The 22,380-nt window shown below is 37.8% G+C and overlaps 1 pseudogene; it reads left to right on the top strand.

Moving 5' to 3' along the window:
* Positions 1 to 13,699: 13,699 nt before the first annotated feature.
* Positions 13,700 to 14,667, top strand: LOC117694702 (L-lactate dehydrogenase A chain pseudogene; annotated as a pseudogene).
* The last annotated feature ends 7,713 nt before the right edge of the window (positions 14,668 to 22,380 follow it).

Raw genomic sequence — 22,380 nt, 5'->3', positions numbered from 1 at the left:
AACAATATTCCAAGCAAATGGTCTCAAGAAACAAGATGGAGTAGCCATTCTAATATCAAATAAAATTGATTTTCATCCAGAAATAATCAAAAAAGATAAGGAAAGACACTACATTCTCATCAAAGGAAAAATATACCAAGAAGAACTCTCAATTCTGAACATCTATGCCCCAAATGCAAGGGCACCAACATACATAAAAGAAACTTTACTAAAGCTCAAAGCATACATTACATCTAAAACAATAATAGTGGGGGATTTCAACACTCCACTACCAGCAATGGACAGATCATGGAAACAAAAACTAAACGAAGACACAATGAAACTAACAGAAGTTATGAACCAAATAGATTTAACTGATTTCTATAGAACATTTCATCCTAAAACAAAAGAATATAAATTTTTCTCAGCACCTCATGGTACCTTCTCCAAAATACACCATATAATTGGTCACAAAACAGGCCTCATCAAATACAAAATGATTGAAATATTCCCATGTACCCTATCAGAACACCAGGGACTAAGGCTGTTCTTTAATAACGACAAAAAACAACAGAAAGCCCACATACACATAGAAACTGAACAATGCTCTACTCAATGATGACTTGGTCAAGGAAGAAGAAAAGAAAGAAATTAAAGACTTTTTAGAATTTAAGAAAAATGAGGACACATCATACCAAAACGTGTGGGACTCCATGAAAGCAGTACTAAGAGGAAAACGCATAGATTACAAAACAAAACAAAACAAAACAAAACAAAACAAAACAAAACTGGAGAGAGCATACACTAACAACTGGACAGCACACCTGAAAGCTTTAGAACAAAAAGAAGCTAATATTCCAAGAGGAGTAGATGACAGAAAATAATCAAACTCAGAGCTGAAATCAACCAAGTAGAAACAAAAAGAACTATACAAAATATCAACAAAACCAAGAGCTGGTTCTTTGAGAAAATCAACAAGATAGATAAACCCTTAGCCAGACTAATCAAAGGGCACAGAGACAGTATCCAAATTAATAAAATCAGAACTGAAAGGGAGACATAACACAAACTGAGGAAATTTAAGAAACCATCAGATCTTACTACAAAGGTGTATACTCATCAAAATTGGAAAATCTGGATGAAATGGACATTTTTCTAGAAAGATACCAGGTACCAAATTAAACGAGGAGCAGATAAACCATCTAAACAATTCCATAACCCCTAAAAAATAGATGCAGTCATTAAAAGCCTCCCCACCAAAAAAAGTCTGGGACTGGATGGTTTTAGTGCAGAATTCTATCAGACCTTCAAGGAAGATCTACTACCAATTCACTTCAAACTATTCCACAGAATAGAAATAGAAGGAACACTACCCAATTCATTCTATGAAGCTACAATTACTCTTATACCTAAACCTCACAAAGATCTAACAAAGAAAGAGAACTACAGACCAATCTCGCTTATGAATATTGATGCAAAAATACTCAATAAAATTCTCGCAAACCGAATCCAACAACACATCAAAACAATCATCCATTATGATCAAGTAGGCTTTATCACAGGAATGAGGGGATGGTTCAATATTAGAAAATCCATCAATTTAATCCACTACATAAATAAACTCAAAGAAAAAAAAAACACATGGTCATCTCACTAGATGCTGAGAAACATTTGACAAAATTCAACATCTCTTCATGATAAGTGTCTTGGAAAGATTAGGAATTCAAGACCCATACCTAAACATAGTAAAAGCAATATACAGAAGCCAGTAGCCAGCATCAAACTAAATGGAGAGAAACATGAAGCAATCCCACTAAAATCAGGGACTAAACAAGGCTGCCCACTCTCAACCTATCTATTCAATATAGTACTGGAAGTACTAGTCAGAGCATTTAGACAACAAACAGAAGTCAAAGTGATACAAATAAGAAAAGAAGAAGCCAAAATTTCACTATTTGCAGATGATATGATAGTATACTTAAGTGACCCTGAAACTTCCACCAGAGAACTCCTAAACCTGATAAACAACTTCAGCAAAGTGGCTGGATATAAAATCAACTCAAACAAATCAGTAGCCTTCTCTACTCAAAGATAAACAGACTGAAAAAGAAATTAGGGAAATGACACCCTTCACAATAGTCACAAATAATATAAATTATCTTGGAGTGAATCTAATCAAGCAAGTGAAAGATCTGTATGACAAGAACTTCAAGTCTCTGAAGAAAGAAATTGAAGATGATCTCAGAAGATGGAATGATCTCCCATGCTCCTGGATTGGCAGGATTAATTTAGTAAAAATGGCCATCTTGCTGAAAGTGATCTACAGGTTCAATGCAATCCCCATAAAATTTCAAATCAATTCTTCATAGAGATAGAAAGAGCAATTTGCAAATTCATTTGGAATAACAAAAAACCCAGGATAGTGAGAACCATTCTCAACAATAAAAGAATTTCTTGGGGAATCACCATCCCTGACCTCAAACTGTACTAAAGAGCAGTAATGATAAAAACTTCATGATATTGGTACAGAGACAGGCAGGAAGATCAATGGAATAGAATTGAAGATCCAGAAATGAACCCACACACCTATGGTCACTTGATCTTTGACAAGGGAGCTAAAATCATCCAGTGGAAAAAAAACAGCATTTTCAACAAATTTTGCTGTATCAACTGGATGTCAGCATGTAGAAGAATGCAAATCAATCCCTTCTTATCCCCTTGTACAAAGCTCAAGTCCAAGTGGGTAAAGGACCTTCACGTAAAACCAGATATCTGAAACTAATAGAAGAGGAGAAGTTGGGAAAGACCCTCGAATACCTAGGCACAGGGGAAATGTTCCTGAACAGAACACCAATGGCTTATGCTCTAAGATCATGAATTGACAAATGAGACCTCATAAAACTGTAAATCTTTTCTAAGGCAAAAGACAATGTCAATAAGACAAAAAGGCAACCAACAGATTGGGAAAAGATCTTAACCAACCCTAGATCTGATAGAGGGCTAATATCCAATATATGCAAAGAACTCAAGAAATTATACTCTAGACAACAAAATAACCCTATTAAAAATGGGGTACCGAGCTAAACAAAGAATTCTCAACTGAGGAAACAGAAATGGCTGAAAAGCACCTTAAGAAATGCTCACCATCCTTAGTCATCAGGGAAATGCAAATCAAAACAACCCTGAGATACCACCTCACACCAGTCAGAATGGCTAAGATCATAAGTTCAAGTGATGGTAGATACTGGCAAAGATGTGGAGAAAGAGGAACACTACTCCATTGTTGGTGGGAATGCAGTCTGGTACAACCACTCTGGAAATCTGTCGGGTGATTCCTCAGAAAATTAGACATAGCACTACCTGAGGACCCAGCTATACCATTCCTGGGCATATACCCAGAAGATGCTCCAACATATAACAAGGACATATGCTCCACTATGTTCATAGCAGCCTTGTTTATAATAGCCAGAACCTGGAAAGGACCCACATGTCCTTCAACAGAGGAATGGATACAGAAAATGTGGTACATTTACACAATGGAGTACTACTCAGCTATTAAAAATAATTCGAGAAATTCTTAGGCAAATGGATGGGACTAGAAAATATCAACCAGAATGAGGTAACCTAATCACAAAAGAACACACATGGTATTTACTCACTGATAATCGGTTGTCAGCCCAAAAGCTTGAAATAGCCAAGATTCAACTAATTGACCACATGAAGATCATGAAGAATGGATATCAAGTGTGTATGCCTCAGTCCTTCTTGGAAGGAGTGACAGAATGCTCAAAAGAGCAAGTATGACGATAAAGACAAAGTGTGGGATGGAAAGTCAAGAAGGGGCCATTGGGAGACCACTCTATCTTGATATCTGTCTCATGTGCAGTCACCAAAGATAGACGCAGATATGGATGTCAGGAAGTGCATGCTGACAGGAGCCTGATGCAGCTGTCTCCTCCAAGGCTACCGGAGTCTGATATATCCAGAGGCAGATGCTTGCAGCAACCCATTGATCTGATTAAGGGTTCCCAATGAAGAAGTTAGAGGACTGAATGAGCTGAAAGGGTTGGTGGCCTGAAGAGGAGAGAAACAGTGCCAGCCAACGAGAGGTCCCCACAGTTTAAATCACCAGCCTGGGAGCACAAAGCAAGACACACATGACTTCTGCTATATACTTAGGGAAGCATAGCCTTGTCAGGCACGGGTGGGAGAGGAGATCCTTGGTCACATGAAGGCTAAACACTGAGTGGGGAGGAATTCGAGGGTGGGGAGTGGGGAGTGGGTGGTAGGTGGGGGTACACCCTTGTGGAGGAGGAGAGGGGGATGGAATAGGGGATTCCTGAGTGGTGGGGGGAATGGGATAAGGGGATAAAATTTGAAATGTAAGCATAACATCCAATAAAAAATATGAAAAAAAAGAAAAAAAATGAAATAAAATGGGGGAGATGTGGAGAGTTTTGGGGGCTGCATGGTAAGAAGAACAAGGACAAGGAAATGGGCTTCTAGCAGTAATGTGACATTAGGCTAAAACAAAGAAGTAATTTCAAGGAGTTATCATGGGAGTTGGTTTATTGCTTTGCTTGTTTTTTTTTTTTTTTTTTTTTTTTTTTTGACTATTTGTGTTTATGCTCTTGTTCCTGACTTGGCAATATGCATCTATTGTATTGCTAGTTTCTCAACCTATCATTGCCTTTAATACTTGCCTCTAATTAAAATGGTATAAAAGCAGTTTGGGAAAAAAATTTAAAAAATAATTAAATAAAAAGCTATTTTTGGCAAAAAAAAGAAGGCTTCTGTGACAACCCTTGACCCAAACCATATCCATACCCAAAAAAGTAATTGCAGAAACTCTTACAAATCGTTACAAGGATACTAAAGTGTAGTTCTCTACAAATAAGGCTTCTGGCAAGGGTGAGGGTGAAGGTGAGGAAAAACTCAATTTTCTTTAAGGGGCTGGCCATTGATAATTTGACCATCTCCAGTGAATATAAAGATACCACAAATTAGAATTTCTTCTTCTTCTTCTTCTTCTTCTTCTTCTTCTTCTTCTTCTTCTTCTTCTTCTTCTTCTTCTTCTTCTTCTTTGGGGTTCACAGGGTGTGGGTATGGATCAGGGAGGACTGTGAAGTGAGTATGATTAGATTGTATGATATGAAATTCTCAAATAATAAATAAAAATATGTTTGAGAAGATGAAAACAGTTCGTTATTATTAGTAACTGGAGAGTTTCAAAATAATTCTGTATTAATAATCTACTTTACATGAAACAGAATGCCTATCATTGAAAAAGCAAATAATCAAGCCTCACCAGTGTTAGTTGTTAAAAATATTAGTTGTTAAAAGTCTGACCACAGTTCAGAACAGACCACCACAGACCACACGGTTCCAAGGGGGAAGAGGTTTATTCAGGAGATAGGGCAAAGGTGGGGAGAAGAAGGTGGAAGGATAAGAGAGAAGAGAAGTAGAGGTCAGCCATGACCACATGGAGAGAGAGGAGGGGGGAGGGGACAGAGAGGCAAGAGGGAGAGAGAGAGAGAGAGAGAGAGAGAGAGAGAGAGAGAGAGAGAGAGAGAGAGATTAAGAGTAAGAGAGTAAGAGAGTGAGGAGGGGGCAAGCAGCCCCTTTTATAGTGGATCAGGCCTACCTGGCAGTTGCCAGGTAACTGTGGGAAGGAGCATACTTGGCTGTTGCCAGGTAACTGTGGAGGTGGAGTTTAGACAGAATATTAACATTCCCCCATTTTGGTTTAATTAAAAATAAAAATTAGAAAAAGGTGATGGTGAAGCGGGAATAGGGACGTTGTGATATCTGGCTACTTCCTGCTGGCATTGGGGGTGACGAGTTTCTAGGAGGAACCCAGAAGAATGGGTATGGGGGTGTTTGTCCGGTCTTAGGAGAGTTGGCTGTTTCCTGCTGTCCAGGGTCTATGGAGCCAACTGAGGACAGGTCAAAAGGAGCAGGTCCAGTAGAAGCAGCTGTGCATATGACAGGAGATGGAGGATCTGGAGGTTGCTTCTCTGGAGTTGTTCTGGATGTACCTGGACTTGACAAGATGTAGGGAGTAAGATTAAGTACATTTGGGGGAAAGAAAAATTTTCTAAGATGTACATTTGACACCCAGAGGGATCCCACCCTTTGGAATAGGTAAGTGGAAACTTTAGGCAGATATACTTATCCAGATGGCGTCTATTTGGTCCATGAAAGGTAGATCTGAGTGGGTTTCCTGTAACTTATAAGTTTACAAAAGAGATAACAGCATGAGTTAATAATACAAGCAGTCTTTAAGATGAACCTTTATTGGACTGTATAGTGGCATGTTTTATTAGGGGTAGGCAAGTTTATAGGAACTCAGATAATATTAGGACAGTGGCATAGCAAGAAGAGGAAATATGAAGCATTTAATTGATGGCAACTGAGTTTAGGTAATGAAGTAACAGATAATATCTGTGAAAGCTTAGCTGTCAATGTAGTCATAAGTCTGAAAGAGTAAACAATAATCTACCAGTTTTATATTATTTTAAAAAATGACAGAGTCCACTAGCCAACAGTTCCCATGGTCTCCATAGTCTCTTGGACGAAGTCAGTTTGGCTTCCAAGCACAGAAGACGCAGGGCTTTTTCTCTGTGGAATGGATACGCACAACATGAGAAATGACTTACCTTGGTTTAGCCAAATCATTTAACTCAGGGCATGCAGTTTTGTCCACTACATTAGTGACAATATCATCATCGCATACAATCCAGGCTGTATCTTCTAGGTATCCAAGTCTTCTGAAACCATCTTGGGTCAACTGTTACAGGCTTTGGGAATTCTGTCAGCTACAAACTTAAATATATTATTAGCAGACTTCTGACAAGATTGAGAACCATAAGGATTAATTGTAACTGAATAAAATTTAATAGCAGTAGTAAAAATGTATTAAGACAGGATAGGAAAGAGTCTTAAGTAGCTTCGGCAGGTTCTGTAGGTAGAAAAAAAGCACATTTTAGCATTAGTAAGGAAACATTTGACTAGGACCAGAATAAGAAAGCTGGCAATAGTGGCATACGATCAAATGGCTGGAAAGTCGGGGCTATGGGCAGCTGAGGGCATAATTGTTGCAGGTCGGGTCGCTGTAGCAGTAGGGTGAGACTTCCTATTAGCAGCCGGAAGTCACTTCCCAGTGCCTTTGGTGGCTAGATTCTGCACTCACTTTACAGGTCCCAGGCAGAGAGGGAGAGAGAGAGCCTCCTTTGAGTGTGTGGGCAGCCAAGCCCTTTGTGCAGATGGTTGTGCACGTGGGGAAGCAAGTCCCAGAGAGGGTCCCTGGCAGAATGTAAGGAGTAGATGCAGAGCTAAGGTCCCGAGAGGAAGGGAGCAAGCAGGGTCCCTGACCAGCTGCTTTTCAGGCAAACCAGCTAAACTAAATGTTCACAGTCGGCTACAAATGACAGAGGAGGGGAAGAGGCCTACACTAGCAGGCATAGGACTGACCCCTGGGGGAGACACACCAGGGACTAGAGCTTGGAGCCAGTGCTCCTGAGAGAGAGAACAGTCTGTCCAGGCCCGGCCTGGGGTACTCAACTGCAAGAAAGAAAATGTCTCAAGGGGAGAGGGGAAGTGTCCCACTCAAGGGGAGTTCTAGAACGAGGGTCAGGGAAGAAAAGGGTTAGCTCTGAGCTCAAGAAACCTTTCTCGGGACCATGGGGATGGTTACTCTGATCAGTGGTGGGTGGCTAAAACAACCTGGGGTGGGGAACAGGCAGAACACATGGAGGGATTAGAGTGAAAGTAGATGAATGATTGGATATAGGAAACCTCTTTCCATTTAATAAACTGCTGTGTGTATATATAAAGACCCTTTAAAATGACTGGGTCTAGCATGCCATTAGGTGGCCATTTTAAACCATTATCTAGAGAGTACCAAATCTAAACTTTATTGCAGATATGTATCAATTTGGAAGGCCTCAAATCAGGCGTTAATTTTAGAGATCTGAGGTTTTTAAGGAGACAACCCAGTGGGGTGTCTGAGGGTGCTGCCGAAGACAATGTAGCGCCCATTGGGTGACAGGGAGTGCTTACCAAGCAATCGTATAGGCATCCCGATAGAAAGACGGTGAGAAATCAGGCAACAGCCTAAGCAAGAAGATTATGTAGGGGCCCAAAGAAACTCCCGGAGTTCACCAAAAACAGTTTAACCTGGTACCAGGATTTCCGGGAGCTGCTAGAGCACAGAGCAGGGAAGGAGACTGTAAACTGCTTTGGCGGGAGGGAGTCACCCAGCAGGCAATGTCCTAAGTAGTAGTTCAGCTAGGATGCCAGTCATAGGGACTGGGGCAGAAAAATGCCAACACCTCTCAGCCCAGGGAAGGCTAGCCAGGCCTCATTTGGGCATCTAGGGTCCCTCCCACCAATTGGAGTCTCCTTACCAATCAATATGCCGGTGTGTGTTTGTAGACTTATGCAGTCTGGTATCAGGAAAGTGGAACCTCAAGGTCTGTGTGGGCCTGTCTAGCTGCCTAACCCACTTGGCAGAGTACCACGTGGTGGGCCACAGGCGTAGTTAGTGTAGTTAGTCTGCAGCAGCTGTGGAAAGTCACACAGTCGGTGATGGCAGGTAGCAGCGATGGAGTCCACGTGGCGTAGAGGCGATGGTGGTGGCGGTAGAGGCAGGCCACAAGGCATTGGTCCTGCCTGGTCACAGCAACCAACGGCTGCAGTAGCCCGCAGTACAGCAATTCCCCAAGTTTTGTTATCTGAGTCATGGCACCAATGTTAGTTGTTAAAAATGTTAGTTGTTAAAAGTCCGACCTCAGTTCAGAACAGACCACTCCAGACCACACGGTTCCAAGGTGGAAGAGGTTTATTCAGGAGATAGGGCAAAGATGGGGAGAAGAAGGTGGAAGGATAAGAGAGAAGAAAAATAGAGGCCGGCCATGACCACGTAGAGAGAGAGGAGGGGGGAGGGGACAGAGAGGCAAGAGGGAGAGAGAGAGAGAGAGAGAGAGACAGAGAGACAGAGAGACAGAGAGACAGAGAGACAGAGAGAGATTAAGAGTAAGAAAGGAAGAGAGTAAGAGAGTGAGGAGGAGGCAAGCAGCCCCTTTTATAGTGGATCAGGCCTACCTGGCAGTTGCCAGGTAACTGTGGGGAGGAGCATACCTGGCTGTTGCCAGGTAACTGTGGAGGTGGAGTTTAGACACAATACTAACAACCAGAAAACTGAAAAGCCTGTCCATAGACTTTGTACATTCTCTCTGTTTTCTCAGATACAATCTCTAAGTCCTGTTTCTAGCTCTGTACCAGAACACAATCTGGAGCATCCCATAACCTACCTCATTTCTCCAGTGACTCTTGTACTCCATCCTCTCCTAACTTGCCTATTCTTACCCATTGTTGTATCCTAACCTGCACCTCAAGAGGGTACCTCACACTTAGTTATTGGCCATATATCTTCTAGAAGCCTAGGTAGGGTGCCCACATATATTCTCCCCTTCATCTTGTTCTCTTCACAGTCCCTAAGTCTCATGCCTAGCACTGCAAAAGATTACCAGCTGCAGCCTCCTTTTGTCTATGGACATATCTCCTCTAGATACTACAGATCACCTTCTTATAATCCACCCTGCAACCAGTCATTGGATTCCAGCCTCCTACAATAGCAGGGATTCCTTATGAACAAACCAGCTGACCAGGGCAGTAAGATAGGCAACACATAGATATCACACTCTCCAAAAATCCAAACAAACAAAAACCAATGAAGAAAATACCCACCAATAAAAGATAAACCCAGACATAACCAACAAAAACTATAGTGAACTGAAACCCACATGCCTAGCATAAGAACATAATCAATAATAGCCATGACAACACATCTCCACTATAGCCTATCTATCCTAACACAGCAGGCACTGGATATTCCAGCATAGCTAAAACAAAAGAAAAGTCATTAAAACTAACTTTATAGTGCTTAAAGAAGAAATGGATAAACCACTTATAGAAATCCAGGAAAATACAAACAATGTAACAAAATGAATAAATCCCTAATGAAAACCAAGAAAATAAAGCAGTTTAGAAAAAATAAAGAGGACTAAAATGGAAAATAAGTAATAAAGAAAATACAACCCAAGGGAATTCTGAAAATAAAAAAACTTAGGAATTCAGACAGAAACTTTAGAGGAAAGCATAACCAAGACAATAAAACAGAAGTAAGAATTTCTGACACTGAAGAAATGATAGAAAATTATATATATATATATATATATATATATATATATATATATATATATATACACATATATATACATATGTATGTGTGTATATATATGTGTGTGTGTGTGTGTTTGTGTGTGTCTGTTTTTGTATGCATGTGTGTCAAAGAAAATATTGAATACAAAAGAATTCTTGATACAAAGCATCCAGAAAATCTGGAAACTGCAAGAATGTCAAACCTAGCTGTTGGAATAGAGAGGAAGGAGGAGAATCCCAGCTCCAAGGCCCAGAAAATGTATTCAACAAAATCATACAAGAAGTTCTTAAACTAACAAAGAAAATGCCTAGACAAATGCCTGTACAAAAAGCATATAAAACAACAAATAGATTGGGCCAGAGAAGGAAGTCATTCCAAGACATAATACTTGAAACACTAAACATATAACAGAAAAAAAAATACTACAAACTACAGGAAAACAAAAATAGAAAATAGTATATAAAGGCAGATACATTAGAATTATATCTACTACTCAATGTAGATTTTAAAGTCCAGAAGAGCCAGGAAAGATATCCTGAAGACATAAAATAACCACAAAAGCCAACCTAGACTACTATACACAACAAAACTTTCAATAACAATATAACTAAGGAAGTCAAATATACCCATGGAAACATAAAAAAGATATAAAATAATCTTATAGTAAATCTAAAGGAAGAAAAGGATTCTCTCTTTCTCTCTCTCTCCCCAACTAACTCTCTCTCTCTCTCTCTCTCTCTCTCTCTCTCTCTCACACACACACACACACACACACACACACACACACTCACACACACACAAACACACACACACACACACTAAAAATTGGAACACAATAATAGGAATGAACTATCATTGGCCATTAACATCTCTCTTTATCATTGGTCTCAACTCACCAATAAAAGGACACGCACTAACAAAAGTGAAAGGGAAACAGGATCCATCCTTCTGCTGCAGCTAAAAACCACACCTCAACATTGAGAATAGATATTACCTCAGGGCAATGTTTATAAAAAGATATTCCAAGCAAAAGGACCAACAAGGTAAACTTGTAAAGGAATTATAACATACATCAAAATAGAATTCAAGCCAAAATCATCAATCAAAAGATCTGGCAAGGATACTACATATTCATCAAAGGAAAAATTCACAAGATGGCATTTCAATTATTTTTTGTATTATTAATCAATTTTTCATTTATATCCTGATCACAATGTCCTCTTTCTCTTCTTCCAGTTTTACCCTCAAAAGCCCTTTCATGATTAAGGAAGTACTCTCTTGGTTACTAACCTGCCCTAGAACATAAAATTGCAGCAGGACTAGTTACATCCTCTTCTACTGAGACCTGATAAGGCTGTCCAACTAGGGGAAACATTTCAATTCTTAAGATCTGTGTGTCAAAGAGAAGAACATCTAAATTTGCAAAAGAAATGATGAAACAGCTAAATCACATATTGACTCTTATACATAGATAATAGGAAACTTCCATATCCAGTGGTGAGGTCCTCCAGACAGAAACTAAACAAATATTGGAACTAACAGACATTATGAACCAGATGGACCTAACAGTTATTTATAGAATATCTCACTCAAACACAAAAGTTTTCCTCAGTTACTCATGAAACTTTCTCCAATATTGACCACTTAATTTTACACAATTCAAGTTTCATTAGACATAAGAAAATTAAAGTGATTCTCTGTATCCTCTCAGATCAGCATGAACTAAAACTGGATCTCAAAAACAGAAACACGAGAAAACATACAAATTCATGGAAACTGAACAATTCTCTACAAAATAAAAAATATGTCTCAAGGCAGGAGTAAACAAAGAAATAAAAGACTTTCTAGAATTCAATTAAAAGGAACACAGAGCATACCTGAACTTATGGGACACAATGAAACCTTTGCTAATAGCAAAATTTATAGCTCTAACCACATAATTTAAAAAATTGAGAAATCTCATGCTAACAACTTAACAGAACATTGCAAAGTTCTAGAGCAAAAACAAAAAAAGTAATTGCAACCAAAGGGAGTTGGTGGAAAAAAATCAATAAGGGAAATAAAATCAATAAATTAGAAACAAAGAAAATAATACAAAAAATAAAAATAAACCAGTGAAACAAAAAGCTGAATATTTAAGAAAATCAACAAGATAGAGAAACCCTTATCTGAGTAAATAGAAATTTGAACGAAAATATTCAAATTAACAAAATCAGGAATGAAAAGGAGGACATAACAAGAGAAACTATGAAAATCCAGAAAATCATAAGGACATACTTTAAAGATCTCTACTCCATAAAATTGGAAATGCTTTTAAAAATAGATACTTTTTTCTCTTGGTACCACCTATCAAAGTTAAATCAAATCAAGGTCAGATAAACTATTAAAATAGATCTATAACCCTTGTGAAATAGAAGTGATCATTAAATTTCTCACAATCAATCAATCAATCAATCAATCAATAAAACCAGTACATCTCAGGGCCAGATTGTTTAGCACAGAATTCTACTAGGTATTATAAATCTTCTCAATTCATTCCACAAAATACAAACAGAAGGAACATTGTCCTGATACCAAATTGCATAAAAATCTGACAAAGAAATAGCATTACAGACCAATTTCGCTTATGATTGTAGCTGAAAAACTACTCTAAAAATACTTATAAATGTAAGAACAAATCATATGATCTTCCACCATGATCAAGAAGGCTTCATACTTGAGATGCAGGAATGATTCAGTATGTTTTCTATGCCACCAAATTTAGCCAGCTCAGGCCAACTGAAATGATAAAAGCAGCTTCCTATCTGAACACCTCTTGAGAATATTGACCAGTCTCAGTGGACAAGACCAAATATAGTTGCCATGAAGACAGGATGAAAAGGAGCAGTGAAATTAAGAAGAGAAAAGGAAAGAGAGAGATTAACATATCAGACAATCAGCAAATGAAAACCTCCAAATGAACAAACTGAAAAAAAATATTATCTAATTAAAAGCAGAAATGGCCTTTCAAAGAATCCAATACTCCTTTATGATGAAGGTCCTTAAGAGATTAGGGATTCAAGGGCCATATCTAAAAATAATAAATATAATTTAAAGCATGCCTATCACCAACACCAAATTAAATGAAGAAAAGCTACGAACAATTCTAATAAACTTAAGAAGAAGACATGGTTGTCTACTCTGTCCATATAGATTCAATACAGTACTTGGTGTTTTAGCTAGAGTTAATATAAGTGAAGGAGATCAAGGGAATTAAAAAAGGAAAGGAATTAGTCAAAGTATTGTTATTTGACCATGATAATGTAGCATACATAAATGACCCTAAAACTGCCACTAGAACACTCATAAAGCTGATAAATACTTTCAGGGAAGTTACTGGATAGAAGGCTAATTCTAGATGCTGGGGCCACTGGTGCAGAGCCCAGGGCACTCTGCTGCTGCTCACCCACCACCCCCTATCATGCACTAGTTGTCTCAAAAGATTCAAAATTGAAGATGGCAACACTCAAGGACCAGCTGATTGTGAATCTTCTTAAGGAAGAACAAGTCCCCCAGAATAATTATAGTTGTTGGGGTTGGTGCTTTTGGCATGGCTTGTGCCATCAGTATCTTAATTAAGGACTTGGCAGATGAGCTTGCCCTTGTTGATGCTATGGAAGACAAGCTAAAGGAAGAGATGTTGGATATCCAGCATGGCAGCATTTTCCTTAAAACTGTCTCCAGCAAAAACTATTGTGTAACTGCGAACTCCAAGCTTGTCATTATCACAGAGGGGGCTGTCAGCAAGAGGGAGAGAGACGACTCAATCTGATCCAGCCAAAAGTGAACATCTTCAAGTTCATCACTCCCATCATTGTGAAGTACAGTCAACACTTAAAGCCATTTGTTGTCTCAAATCCAGTGCATATTTTGACCTACATGGCTTGGTAAATAAGTAGATTTCCCAAAAGTCAAGTCATTGGAAGTGGTTGCAGTCTGGATTCAGCTCAGTTCCATTACCTGATGGGAAAATGGCTGGGAGCTCACCCACTAAGCTGTCATGGGTGGGTCTTGGGAGAGCATGGTGACTCCAGTGTGCCTGTGGGGAATGGTGTGAACTTTGCCAGTGCCTCTCTGAAGTCTCTGAACCCAGAACTGGGCACTGATGCAGATAAGGAGCAGTGGAAGGATGTTCACAAGCAGATGGTGCACATGAGGTGATCAAACTGAAAGGTTATACATCCTGGGCCATTGACCTCTCTGGCAGACTTGGCCGAGAGCATAATGAAGAAACTTAAGTGGGTGCATCTCAATTCCACCATGATTAACTCTATGGAATTAATGATGATGTCTTCCTCAGTGTCTCATGTGTCCTGGGACAAAATGAAATCTCAGATGTTGTGAAGGTGACACTGGCTCCTGAGGAAGAGGCCCACCTGAAGAAGAGTTCATATACCCTCTGGGGAATCCAGAAGAAGCTGTAGTTCTAAAGTGTTTCCAGTGTCCTAGCACTTCACTGTCCAGGCCGCAGCAGGGTTTCTATGGAGACCACATACTTCTCATCTGAGCTGTGTTTAGTACAACTGTGTTGAGGTGGTCTGAGGAAAAAAAATCTCAGTTCCCATAGGTCTACCCTGCTGCCAAGTGGTACTTGTGTAGTGGTAACCTGGTTAGTGTGACAGTCTCACTGTCTCCAAGACACACTGCCAGCTGTGTGTGGACTTCGATTACTCTGTGAGCCTGCTGTGCTGCTGCCCTGCACACTCTCACCAAACATGCCTAGGCAAACGAGTTCCCAGTTAGTCGTAACCTGGCTCCAGTATGTAAGTCCATTATTCACATCTTTCTTGTGCATAAGTGTTCTACAGGATATTTTATGTATTATATGTGTCTGTAGTATACATTGTAATTTTATGTGAAATGTAAGATCTGCATATGAATGATGGAACCAGCCACTCAAGTGTCATGCCAAAGAAAACACCAAATAAATCTTGAACAGTGAAAAAAAACTAACTCTAAGGAACCAGTTGTCTGCCTATATACTGATGACAAATATGCAGAGAAAGAAATAAGGGAAATAATACCTTTCATAATAGCCTTAAATAATACAAAATATCTTGCATAACCGCAACAAAGGAAGTGATAGACTTGTATGACTATAACTTTATGTCCTTGAAGAAATACGGTGAATAAGGTATAAGAATATAGACAGATCATGGAAAAGAAAGATGAAAAAAGTAGATGAAAAGAATGACAGAAAAATCAGTACTCATGGATTCAATCGAATTAACATTGTAAAAATGGTCATCCTACCAAAAGCATACTATTTATTCAATGCAATCCACATAAAAATTTCAACACCTTTTTTTTATAGATTTTTATAAATCTTTAAAGCACTTCTTAGTTTTCAAGTGAATTAAATTTTAGTTCCCAGAACCCATGAATGTCATCTTACAGCTACCTGCAAATTCAGCACCAAGAAGATCTGATATCTTCTTTTACCCACTGTGGGCACTTACACATTTCAGTGTATGTAATCAGAAAGTGTAATCAGAAAAATACCCCCCAGTAATAAAAGTAAAATATTTTAAAACAGCAACTTGAAATTATATAAAGTAAAAACTAAAAAAGTTAAGACATATACAAAAGCCAATGTAAATGTTTTCTAGAAAAATATGTACTTTAGTTTTTTAGTCTATTATTGTTATCAATGTTTATATAAATACTACTAATAATTTTATATATTTAATATCATACAAAGGCAATATTTCTGAATGATTTAAAATTATTTTTTAACACTCTTCTTTGTTTATATGCCAGTGTTAAGGTAACAAATGTCAGATAACATGCCTTTCATGTCATTAGTTCACATTTGGATAATATTAACTTTTTATTTTCAAGGAAATAAGTATTCAAGAAATAAAAGAACATTGTACTTTTCCAGGAATCTTATATTTGTAGCTTTTAAAATATATGTAATCAATGTTGGCAGGCTGCATTAATTAGTAATAAGAACTGAGAAGCAAAATATATAAGAATAGTATTACTTTGATACTTATAGGGCAAAACATAGCTTTTGTATTGTTTTAATGATGAATCATACTAATACTTTATTTAAATTAGTTAGACACCTTGTTTCTCCCATATGCATTTAAATGGGAATAAAAAGGGAAATTGAAGTAACTGTTTACATATTTGTAAATAAGGCATTCTCATATTAAAATTCTAGTTCTTCTACCTCATATCTAATAGATATAGTAAGTAAATTATACATTTAATGTAGTTAAGCCTCTTTTTAAAAAATGAAATCTTCCATGTGAGGCAGTGTCCAATTGTGTGGTAGACTTTAAGAATTATGTTATACATACAGCAAATTGTATGAAAGCCATCATTACTCTTATCAGTAATTCATACAGTGAAAACAAAATTACATTTAATACTTTGTCCATATCTGTCCACACCTTATTCTGTTTAAAGTTTCATTGATAGACATTGTCTTAACACCATCTGAAAGACTTTATATTTCTGATAATTTATCTTTTTTCTTTCATTGTAATCTTAATGTTTTATATCAACAAACCATGTTCAATATCAGACTAAACAACAAAGTTTAGGTAAAGCTTCAGAACCTCATTCCCTGGTTTTGAATGACAGACTTTCCAATAGATATCATTATATAATGAACATTTGGAAACTTCTATGAGGTTTTATAGCCAATTCTATATACAAGTTGAAGAAGCCATGCGTGTTCAAGAAGAGAAGTTTTACTGGAAAAGTTTCCAAGTAATATTGAAAAACATACAAGCATAAGCAGAAATCTCATGATTGCTCAGTGTTGTGCATTTCCAGTCCCAGAACTGGGACTTCATTTGGCACAGACTAGTGCTGGCCCAGTTCTTGTTGTAACAATCTTCAAGTTCAAATGTACATCAGTCATGCTGTGTCTAAAAGGCCTTATTTACTTAGTGCATCTCCTCTGCAACTTACAATTTCCCTTTCTTTGCTTCCACAGGGTTTTCTGAGCCTCAGGTGATGAATTTAATAGAAAAATTCCATTTACTACTGAATGTTCTAAGGTTTTTCACTCTCTGCACTTAGTCTCTCTATTTGTTTCTATCTGCTTTAGGAAGAAGCTTCTCTGATAACTGTGTAGGGAATGATCTATGTGTATAACAGAATGCCATTAGCAATAATTGCAAGTGGTGTTAGATATGGGTTCCATATCACAGAATAAGCATTAACTCTAATAAGATACTAGTTGGTTACTTCCACAAACTTTTTTGCCACTATTGAACAAGTATTTTGCAGGCAAATCATAGCTGCACATCAAAAGGTTTGTAGTAGGGTTAATTTGTTACCTTTTTCTTTGGTAGCATGTACTAATGATCTTTCCTGTGCCAATAAGTTCAAGACTATTCCCTAATTTTATTTCTACCAAGTATACTCAATCTGCAAACATGTTAGTGAAGATCCTACCTTTCCTCCACTGTTTAGTTCTGGCTTCTTTATGTTAAAAATCAAATGTTCATAAGTATGTGCACTGAATACTCTTGGGTATTCAGTTATATTCCATTGGTCAATGTTTCAGTTTCTTTCTTTTATTATGCTAATACAAGATAGTTTTTTATTACTAGAGCTCTGCAGTACAATTTGAAATCAAGGATGGTAATACCATTAGCAATTGTTATGTTATTTAGGAGTGCTTCTGTTAGTCTGGGATTTTAGTATTTCCATAAAAAACTAGACATTGTCCTTTCAAGTTCAGTTAAAATTTTGGAAATTGTGCTCAATCTGTTAGATTTTTTTTTGTGGGATGGACATTTTTTACACTATTAATTCTTCTGATCTGTGAGCAATGGGAGACATTTCTACATTTCTATGTTCTAATATATTCTTACATATCTTTCTCCAATACCTTAAAGTTTTGTTTTATTTTGTTTTAATTACAGGAGATCTTTACAGGTTTGTGTATAGTTAACCCAAAATACTTTTAGGGTATTAGGAAATGTTTTGTTTCTCATATTCTTTTCTCATATTATTTTCCCATTTTTTTTTATTAATTTATATATAAGAAAGTTATGGAATTTTTTTGTACTTATATTTAACCTCTTTGTGAAAATGTTTCCAAGCTGTAGGATTTTCCTTGTGGAACTTTTAGAGTCATTTGTGCTTTCTATTATATCATCTGCAAATAAAGATACTGTGACTTCTTTCCTTTTTATTAGTATTTCCTTGCTCCCGTTCAGTAATCTTATTGATTTAGTTAAGACTGTAAGTACTATATTGAATAGGTAAGGAAAAAGTAGACAGCCAGTCTCTCCTTCCTGCTTTAGTGAAGAATCTCTCTATTTAGGAGGATTTTGGCTATGGGCTTGCATAAATCACTTATATATTTGAAGATAAGTTTCTTGTATCCCAAGTCTCTTCAGGACTTTTATCATGATGTGGTACCAGATTGTCAAAGGTCTTTAATCAAAGACCTTTAATTCATAAATGTTTACACACACACACACACACAGAGAGAGAGAGAGAGAGAGAGAGAGAGAGAGAGAGAGAGAGAGAGAGAGAAATGAAAGTCTAAATTTGAAGATTTAAAACAATTCACCTCAAATTTTCAGTCAAAAGCTAGCTGTAAGATTCTGGGTTCCAAGTCCAGCCCATGAATCTCTGATGTTCTGGGCTGTCAACACTCAGGTAACTGTTTCTTCCCTACACACCATACTCACTACTTTAGAGTAAAAGAATCTTAAGGTTTTTGTGATAGTAATATTATGATTCATGTTCAATAATATTTCATAGCATATTCACAAGAACTGGGCATTTTAATTCAGTAACCCTTTCTCCGAATTATTTTTTCTTTCATACTTCAATTTTCTTTATACTGAGATTCTTTATTTTTTTTTAAACTGCAAGGAAAAAGTATTCCTGTCACAGAGATATTTTCTTGACAGCTGTCTTAGTTTGGGTTTCCAACTATGAAGAAACACCTTGACCAAGGCAACTCTTATAAAGGACAACATTGGAGCTTGCTTACAGGTTCAGAGTGTTAGTCCATCATTCTCATGGCAGGAAGCATGACAACAAGCAGACAAACATGGCACTGGAGGAGCTGAGAGTTCTACCTCTTGTTCTAAAGGCATCTAGAAAACTGGATTCAAAGCAGCTAGGAGGGAGGAGCCCACTCACAGTGACAAACTTCATCCAGCAAGGCCATACCTCTAATAGTGCCACTCCCTGGGTCAAGTTTATTCAAACCACCACATTCCACTGAATGGCCCCACAGGCTTGTTCAAACACATGAGTCTATGAAGGGGCATATCTATGCATAGCATAGTGCAAAATATGTTTAGACAATTTCACAGGTCACACAGTTTATAACAGTCTCAACATTGTTAAATCCAAAGTTCAGTCTCTTCTGAGATTCATGTACTCTCTCAACTGTAATTTCTTATGAAATCAAAACTAAAAAGTAGGTCAATTACGTCCAACATCACAGAATAAACATTGCTATTCTAAAATGACATAATGAGGAAATTAGAGACATAAGCAGGACTACAATCCAGTTGGCAAACTTTATGTCAGATGCCCAACTCCTTTCAGCTTTATTAACTGCAACACAATTATTTCACTTGGTCTGGTTCCACACCTTGTTAGCAACTTTCCTCAGCAGGAATCACACAGCTGTGGCATCTCTGACAGCCTGGAGCATTCAAATCAACTTCAATTTTACAGCTTATTTTTTCCAAGTTCTGGGATCATACATGATCTTCTGGGCTTCTCAAAAGGGCTTGAGTCACTTCTTTACCTTTACCATTTGTAGCACTCTAGGCTCTGGATAACTCCACACCACTGCTGTTGATAGTTTTTGTGGTCATCCCATGGTGCTGACATCTCTAATACCGTAGGTTCTTCTGTTGCAACTAGGCTTCTCCAATAGTTGTTCATAGGCTCCCTCTATGGTGGCAAGCTTCAATTTCTTTGCATGACCAATTCAGTCCTGAACTGTCAACTGCAGATGATGATGTACATTCACTAATAGCCTTTATGGCCTCTCACAGTGCCAAGCTTCAGTTGCTCTTCATGACCCCTTCATACCTCCAAACCAGTACCACCTGGTGACTCTTACATGTGACCAAGTTCAACTATTAGCATTTCTTTGGTTATCTCTGTAAGACAGTTTCTTCATGCTCTCAGAACACAGTTTCCATATTTCACCTCAGTGATGCAGGTCTGTTTTACTCACCTTCACATTGTGGAAGAATGGGCTTTACACAGAGTATCTATCCAGCTATCATTGTAGTTTCTCAAAGCCTTAAAATACCTTCCTCAACACTAAGCCAAGGAATATTAGGCATCTTCTTTTCCTTTTTAGTAGGCTATCTTTTGATAATTGCTTCATCTAACCATTCAAACAAACCTCTTACACCTGTTTTAACTGTGTGAGATTTTATATTAAACCTAGAATCTCCATTTAGAAGGCACATATCAATAAACTCTGCCTGATCTAGTTTTATATTCCTTCCACCATTATCTGACACCCTTAAAATCTATTCCCACACATTTTCCTCAGAATTTTGCTTGAATGAATTAACAAACTCATTAAGCTCCTTGGCAGTATAGCACATTTCCTTATGGACTAAACTTTCTACCTCCCTTCTATGGGCCTGCTTTGTTTTGAGTCTGGTTATAGATCTAAAAGAAATTATTGGTGTGCCTTGTGGAACATCAGTATTGTCTTGCTTGGCATTTTCTTCAGAGAAAGTCACTGCTGGTTTATCATGAAATGAAGAATTAAATTCCTCATGTCAAAAAGGCATTATTTCAAGGGGTGGAGCTGAAAGTACTACTTTCTCAGGTGAGACAAACTCTTGAGAATCTGAGGATTCAATATTCTCAGTTTCAATTGGGTCCTCCCTTACATCCCCATCCCAAGTTTGCCAATTGTGCTCTTACTTTAACTGCTGACACTGTCTGAGACTGAGACTTGAATTTCTGCTATAATTCAGTCAACCATATAATGAAGGCTTTAGTTTTATTTTTAAAACTTGAGCTCTATGGCTGATGGAGAAAAAATTCTCTTCAAGGGCACACTTAGAAAACAATAGATTGTTTATTAAAATCTAGAGCCATTCAATCTTACCATACAGCTCCTTCTTTTCCTTTATCAATTTTTCCAGAAATACTAATAGCAACAAGCTAGCAAAATCATCTTCCTTATATTCCCCCAAACTGTAGAAAATTCTGTATACTGGGTCACTTTATTGCCAGTCACAATTGATGGATCAAGGTAATCAAACATATTCTGTTCCTTAAGTTTGAAATACAGTTTCCACCATGGACCTTGCAATTCTCTGAGCTCCCATAAAGAGACTCTCCAAAAAGTTTCAGTAATTAAAGATGTTTATGAATTAGAAGGGGCTGGCAAATTATTAAGCCAATTCCAGATACTTAAAAGATTCATCTTTATACTTCGACTCCTCTAGAACCACTCCTGGTAACAATTTATGTATTAGCTGGGGTTCTTTAGAGTCATAGAACTTAGGGGACTATCTGTATATATTAAGGTAATTTACTGTAATGACTTACAGTCTGTAGACCAACTAACCCAACAATGGGCAGCAGTGACTGGGATGTCCAAAAATCTAGTAGTTGCTTAGTCCCATAAGTCTAGTTGTTTAATCTGTTCTTTTGTATAAGCTGAATTCCGGAAGAAGTAGTTTCTAACAAGATGGGCTAGCAAGTAAGTGTCCTTATGTACACTATGGGCCAGATTAAACTTGTATACCACTATGCCTGGATTTGGAATTTGTTCAGTCCTAGGCTGACTCTGAACTCAGAGATCTGCTTATATCTATCTCCTAGTATTAAAAGTGTGCACTACCTTGCCAGGGCCTAAGCTTTTTATAGCCACAATGCTTCAAGACCTCTATGTCAAGAACTAGGTCAGAAGCCTGTCTCTTTCAGCCTCAAGATCTGGATCACAGTTGGGCCCTTCATTTCTGGATTGTAGTTCATTCCAGATGTAGTCAAATTGACAACCAGGAATAGCCATGACAAGAGCCTAAACAAAGACAACTTTTTAGAAATGACTTTTGGGAGGTGCCTTTGCTTGCAGCACAGAAAATCATATTGTGCAAACAAAATTCAAAATAAGATTTGGCCTTACCTCTTCCAAAGCTTGGATGCTTCTCATTATC

The sequence above is a fragment of the Arvicanthis niloticus genome, chromosome X (assembly GCF_011762505.2).
Source record: "Arvicanthis niloticus isolate mArvNil1 chromosome X, mArvNil1.pat.X, whole genome shotgun sequence".
NCBI classification, from domain to species: domain Eukaryota; kingdom Metazoa; phylum Chordata; class Mammalia; order Rodentia; family Muridae; genus Arvicanthis; species Arvicanthis niloticus.
This window is presented reverse-complemented; position numbering and strand designations above follow the sequence as displayed.